Genomic DNA, 6750 nt, shown 5'->3' with positions numbered 1-6750 from the left:
TTCTGGGGTCGTGGCTCATGATATCACAACAATGACGACACTAAAACGGTACATGGCATTGTCCGTAGATGTCACACTCAGCGAAGCATTCTTAAAGCTCTGATAGTTCTTTCCAAAAGTTGTGAAACCAAGTTAACGTTGGATTTGTTGCACACTGTGTATGTGTTTGCAATCTTTTGAGGCATCTCATTCTACAGAGGTTACATTTGTGAGCTTATATACGAGCTTTTGTCTGACTAGGGCACCTGACGGACTGGCCCCATTCGATTTTCTGTATGTCTGTTTTCAAGATTTGAAAGTCTGTGCTCAGACATCAGTTTTCTGAAGCAATTCTACACTATTTTAAAAAGGAAAAACTCGAAAAAGTTGCCTCTAAAAATGAGATGAATTCTGACCACTGTTTATTGCAAAACATTCAAAAGATATTTCGTCCACGTTTGTGGATCCATGTGTAGCTTCAAAGACTGAAAAAGAAGAGTACATGATTCGAATCTCCTACAGTATTCAACAATTTTTTTTTTACTTTTAGCTAAATTCTACACTTTTGTCAAGTGGAAATTATAATAATGATATAATGAATGATGAATTTTCTAGCGAAAATAACTTTTTATTTTCAGCAATTGGTCATATGAAACAAATTAAAATTTGATGCAGACATGTGAAATGACTTATTTAGATCAATAATGCTCCAGAACGAATTTCACTCTTGTCTGTATTAAATTGTAATTTGTTTCATTTGATCCATCATGAAAATAAAATGTTTTATTTTCATTAGAAAATCATGGTTCAATATTTATTATAATTTCCAGTTGACAAAAAACATAAAATTTAAATAAAAGTAAAACAAATTGTTATAAGGGAGATTCAATCCACAGACTTTTCCATTTCTGGTCTTTGATGCCACACCGGTTTTTTTAATTGTACTTCAATACTCTGGTTTATGGTTTTTGATTATGTATACGAGGAGCATTTAGTAAGTAATGAAACACATTTTTTCTTGGTCATTTTCGGTTGAAAAAAAAAGTGCAGGTTTTGTTGTGAAATATCGTGGAATATTCCCGTTTCAGCCCCTCTAATTCTATGAAGTTTCAACAGGTGATGGCGTTATACATTGCCTTCAAAGTGGGGCCTGTAATGGAGAACCAAGAATCAAGTTTCAGTCAGGTTACGTAACAGGTCTGATTGAAGAAAGACATTGAAGTAGTTCAGAGCTGGGATGCTAGATTTGTTACAGGTAGATTCGAACAACACATAAGTGTTACGGAGATGTTTTGCGATCTCAAACGGGAATCCCTGGAGGGAAGGCGATGTTCTTTTCGAGAAACACTATTGAGAAAGTTTAGAGACGCTGTCTGCCAAACAATTCTACTAAGCCAACATATATAGTGCGTAAGGACCACGAAGATAAGATATGAGAAATTAAGGCTCATACAGAGGTGCAGACAGTTGTTTGTCCTTTGCCCTATTTGCGAATGGAACGGGAAAGAAAATGACTAGTATTGGTGCAGAGTACCCTCCGCCATGCGCCATGTGGTGACTTGTGGAATATCTGTGAAGATGTAGATGTAGATCTGCCTCATCTCCCATGTACTGGCATGTCGCACACAGCTATGACCACTGCAGAGATGGAATGTGCAGACATTGGCATTTAATGCGATCAACAAATCACAATCAAACATCTCACCGCAAAGCTGGATGCCTCTGTTGGTTGGTGCTGACATAGTTGTCCACCAGTTGGGGTACTTGAAGGTGTATGCTCTCTGGGTTCCTCACTACCTGGCAGAAGACCACAAGAGCAATGAAAGACCATCTGTTGCTTGTGCATTAGGGGGCTGATAATGACAATTTTTTGTCGAAAATCATCACAACCAATGAAATACAGGTTCATCACTCCGAACCAGAAACAAAACGGCAATCCATCGAGTGGCACCACACTACCTCTCCTCCAAAGAAATCTGCCACCTCAGTGGGTGAAATCCTGGCAATGGTCTTCTGGGATCTGAAGGAGTTATTTTGTTTGATGTCGGCCCTCATGGTGTAGTGATTAACTCTGCAATGTATTGTACTACCTTCAAGATACTGAAGAAACGATTTCAGTGTGTTGGTAACCACAAAAATGCAAATGAACCTCTGCTTTTCCATGACAATGCAAGGCCTCAAACATGTCTGTGCACCCAATAGGAGCTCACAAAACTTCATTTGACTGTTCTTCCTCATCTATCCTACAGCCTGGAATTCAAACCTTTTGACTTTCATCTCTTTGGCCCAGTGAAGGATACCCTCTGTGAGAAGCAGTGCATGGATGATGAGGAGGTTATTGATGCAACAAGACATTGGCTCTAATGTTGACAAATACAGGCCCTCCCAGTAAGGTGGCATAAGGCTGAAGCATTGAATGGATGTTAAGTTGAAAATTAGGGTTCCATAGCCAAAAGAGCGGCTAATAATGTTGTGTATTGAAATCCTGAATAAAACCAGCGTACTTTAAGAAATAAACATGTTGCATTACTTATTGAATGGTCCTTGTGTATGGAATGAGAATACGAGGTAGGCAGGAGATATCATTGAGACTGGACTCTTGCTGTTCGTGAGACAAATGCCTCATTTGGAGGATACTTGTTTACAATCAAAGGCAAAGAAAAAACAGTAATCAAATTAAAAAACAGATCAAGTGTGAAGTTAAAACAGAAGGAATGAAACTGAAATAAAAGTTAACTGAAAGGAAATTTAAATATGTGGAATTAAGTAAACTGGAATAAAATATAACATTTTTAACAATGAAACTAATTAAGAATAAAAGAAATATTTCAATCTGTTTTCTACTCATTTTTGTTTTTCTCTGTTTCTTCTCATAAACTCTTAAAAGCTTCTGAAATTCATTCTCTAATAGTATCCATAGGTAGTTTTGAAAGTTTTTTCATAGGTTGTTTTTTGGTAGTCTCTTTTGATACCTTTTCTAGAGGAAAGAAGGATAATCAGTTGAGTCTGTTATATGGCTTTCTATGATTGCATGAACTGCATGAACAAGGATCCATATAGTAGCATTTGTTTTTCAATCTGAACAAGGATACAACCCAGAGGTAAGCACTGTATGAGGTAAAACATGTGCCTGACTCATTCGATGTATGAGTGCTGTCATTCTGATTGTGCTGTTCCAGATGTCTGCTATTTGTGGACAGTTAAAACTAAGTTCCAACATGTCATCACAGTGGAACAATGCACGTAGCCCTACTGTAGTAAGTGAATCTCTGTCAGACTTGGTTTTTGGCTATCATCCTACAGTAAAAGACAGTGTGTGGAATGGACGCAAACAAGGAAGAAGAGAATGGCCAGTGGCAGGAATCAAAAATTATCTGTACATGACACTTTATTTTTACACACTGTTATTAATCACAGAATGCAGGGTAAGTATCATCTTTCTATAACTCAGAACTGATGCTCTCGAAGTCTGCAATCAAACTCCAGCTAATTGCCCTGCCGTTTGTTTGGACATGTTATAAATCTTGGTCATAGCCTTTAATGCTGATGACAGATGTTCTGTCACTGTATGTGCTGTCACATGTTTATACCAACGAATGGCTTACAAAATGTTCTTTCATGGTACTCAATGGACTGATTATTTAGGCATGACAGGTTTTAATTTTGATATGATGTACTTTGCAACGATTTTGTAGTCTACAATTAGAGGCATTATTGGGCAAAGATCTTCTACTCTGTGACTAGAAATTTTATTTAGTATGAACACAATTACTCCCTTTGAGGAATTTTCTAGAAATTTGGACAGCAGTAAAAACTTGATTCACATTCTCTGTAAAAGTAGTTCCAATAATGTCCCAAACTCTGATAAAATTCAGTGGGGATGCCAAGGCCTGGTGATTTATTTTTGGCACATTATTTGAAAATTTGTTTAATGTCATCACTTTCAGATGGGTCTTGTAGGCACTCTCTGTCTTTGGAAATGTTTCAAGCACATTTATCTTGTTTTGATCTGTTTTAGCTGAAAGTAGGGGTTCCCATTATGCAGAAAGGGCACGTGTGTCTTTTAAACACTGATTGGGAAAATTGATAGTGTTCTTTTTCCAAAAAGCTGCCTCAGAATAGTAACAGATAAGGGCCTCCACCAATCAACAACTGAGGCACATTTTTGCCATTAGTGTTGGACACACTTCCGAGTTTTGAATAATTTCGAAATGAAGCTCTTAAAACAGAAGATAACTTCTTTAATTAGGCCTAATACCTTTCTCCTATACCCCTCCCCCCTTCCCCATCAGTTTGCTTGCACTTTTCTACACCATTGGAATGGAGACATTTAGTGGCATAAAGGGCATCTGTGGGGATAACTACATGGTAGTGCTGAAATTTGGTGCTATGTGAGAATTTCTTATTGTAGATGTTCTTAGTCAGTTGATATGCTAGCTCCAGCTTTTTGATTTGTTGTGTTTGTGCTGCCACTTCAGAGAGATAGATTCACAGCCATTCTCTTTGATACTTAAACCTATGAGTTTCTTGATCTTGCCCTACTCCAATTGTAGTTCATGGGGGATCACTGTTGAGAGTGAAGAATTTTGTTTTTTCTAGTGATACTTCTGCCCCACTTTAGCAGCCTGATGTGTGAGTATTTTGAGCCACTTCTGTTCCCTTCTCTCTCATGTTTGTTTTCCAGGTACAGACCATTTGGAAACTTCTGTTTATCCACTTATTTTTGCCACACTCTTGTGACCTTCTGTAAAGTGCATTTGGAAAGTAACTGTGAGAGTCTATCCCCAGACTGACTCCTGTCTTCGTTTCATATTTCTGAGACCATCACTCTGAACTTTACCTGTGACCTGGTATTACTCAGGGACTGTTGGATAAGGCTGTAGGTCTTGTGGTCTGGTCCTATTTCCTGCAGAATTCTCACAAGCATAGGTCCTCCAACTGAATCGAATCCCATCTGGAAGTCCACAAAGATGACATGCCTTTTCCGGCTCTCTTAGCCCATCTTAGGATTGACTTCAGATGTAGGATCCATTCAATGTTCCCTCACTTGTGGATCCAATTGATCAGCTCTGTTTAGTAAGGCTTTGGGCAATCACCCTCCTTGTGTAAGGGATGGATTAGGGGTGATGCCCAGTCCATTAGTAGTCACTCTTTCTATCAAATATTCTTCAAGATATTAACCTGTTACTTACTTTCTCTCCAATGGCTTTTACAGTTCAGTCGCTAGGGAGTCTTCTCTCAGCAATTGTTGTCGAGTGTCTGCATTATGCTCTTCACTTTCTCTTCTGTAGGAGGATGGAAGATTTGTTGACTGGGACAGTGCTGATATAAAAATGAAGGTTGAGGCAGTTTGCTGGTGAAGGGGTTTTTGAAGTATTCAGCCAGGAGGTTGTAACTGGCTGTACCACTGTATACCATTTTCCATCTGATCCCCAAAGGTGGAGACTGGGTGTACTGTAGTGACTGAGCTTTTGCTTAATGATTCTACGGTAGATCCTGTAACTCTTCTCCTTAAAGTCCTCATTCAAATTTGGACTGTGTTTTGTATCATTAGACCAAGAACCATTCCTTTAAAGTTCCTGATATGAGTGCATACTGCCGGGAAACAACATAACCTATTTAGGAAAAAAAAATCACCAATTTCATTATAGCAAAGGTTGCCACGAAATATTGGAAAATACTATGTGCCATTTTTGCCTTCATGTGATTTTTCAGTTTTGCAACAAAATCCACAAGCCAAGTGCCAGTTATCAGTCTCTGGTCTAATGATGATAAAGGGAACACATGGCAATGCTAGTTCACAACATCGGTTGTGTGCACAGACCATGCAAAAGGCCATCTTTCCTTTGTCTGTGAGCTGTGTGGTATTTATGGGCATAATATTATGTTATGTGTTGCAACGTCATGGATGTTAACACACAAAAAGTAATGTAAATTAGTGTGTCACTGATGTTTGTCGAAGGATTCTAGTATGAGTCATTTATGACATATAGTATTTTGAAAAGTTTCTTCACTGACCCTTGTTTATGCCATTCAGCCTGTGTAGTTGCAAGGTGCAGTGTTATTACATTTGCATACAGTATGCTTGTGTATTCCTTGAGTGCATTGTGACTAGCTAGTCAATTAGTGAGTGATGGTCCAAACAGTAGATTGTGAATGGATGATGGGATTCACCAATGCAGCAAAAGTCAACATGCTCATGGTGTATGTGGTAAGATATCCCAATAGACATCAACCATCTCAGTAATGAAAGTGGTAGTGTACTGTCTAGACAATGTAACAGAAGGAAACAAGTGATGACAGAAGGAGGGGAAGTTAATGTTATTGCTGCTGTTGCAGCTGATCCACACATTAGCTCCTGTGCAATCACATGAAGAAGTGTCACGAGTCAGACAAGTGTCATAAACATTCACCATCGACATAAGTTCCATCCCTATCACATCCTGCTCCATCAAGAGCTTCATGGAAACGATTATGAGCATCAGGTACATGGGCACTAAGACACAATACTCAAGATGTATCACATGTCACATTTAGGAATAAAGTTACGTTTACCAATCATGGCCAAGTAAACTGCTGAAACATGTTGGTCTCCTGACAATCCCTATCGGCTTCGTCAGGTGGAACGTCAGCATTCATGGAGTTTAAATGTGAGATGTGGGATAGTGAACATCCATTTCATAAGTCCATTTTTTGTAGATGGAACACAGAACTTGCACATGTATTGCAGCTTCCTCACAGATGCTAGAAGACGTTGCTCTGCAGCCTAGG

The sequence above is a fragment of the Schistocerca serialis genome, chromosome 6 (genome assembly GCF_023864345.2).
Source record: "Schistocerca serialis cubense isolate TAMUIC-IGC-003099 chromosome 6, iqSchSeri2.2, whole genome shotgun sequence".
In the NCBI taxonomy this organism is placed as follows: Eukaryota; Metazoa; Arthropoda; class Insecta; order Orthoptera; family Acrididae; genus Schistocerca; species Schistocerca serialis.
Note: the sequence above shows the minus strand (reverse complement) of the source record.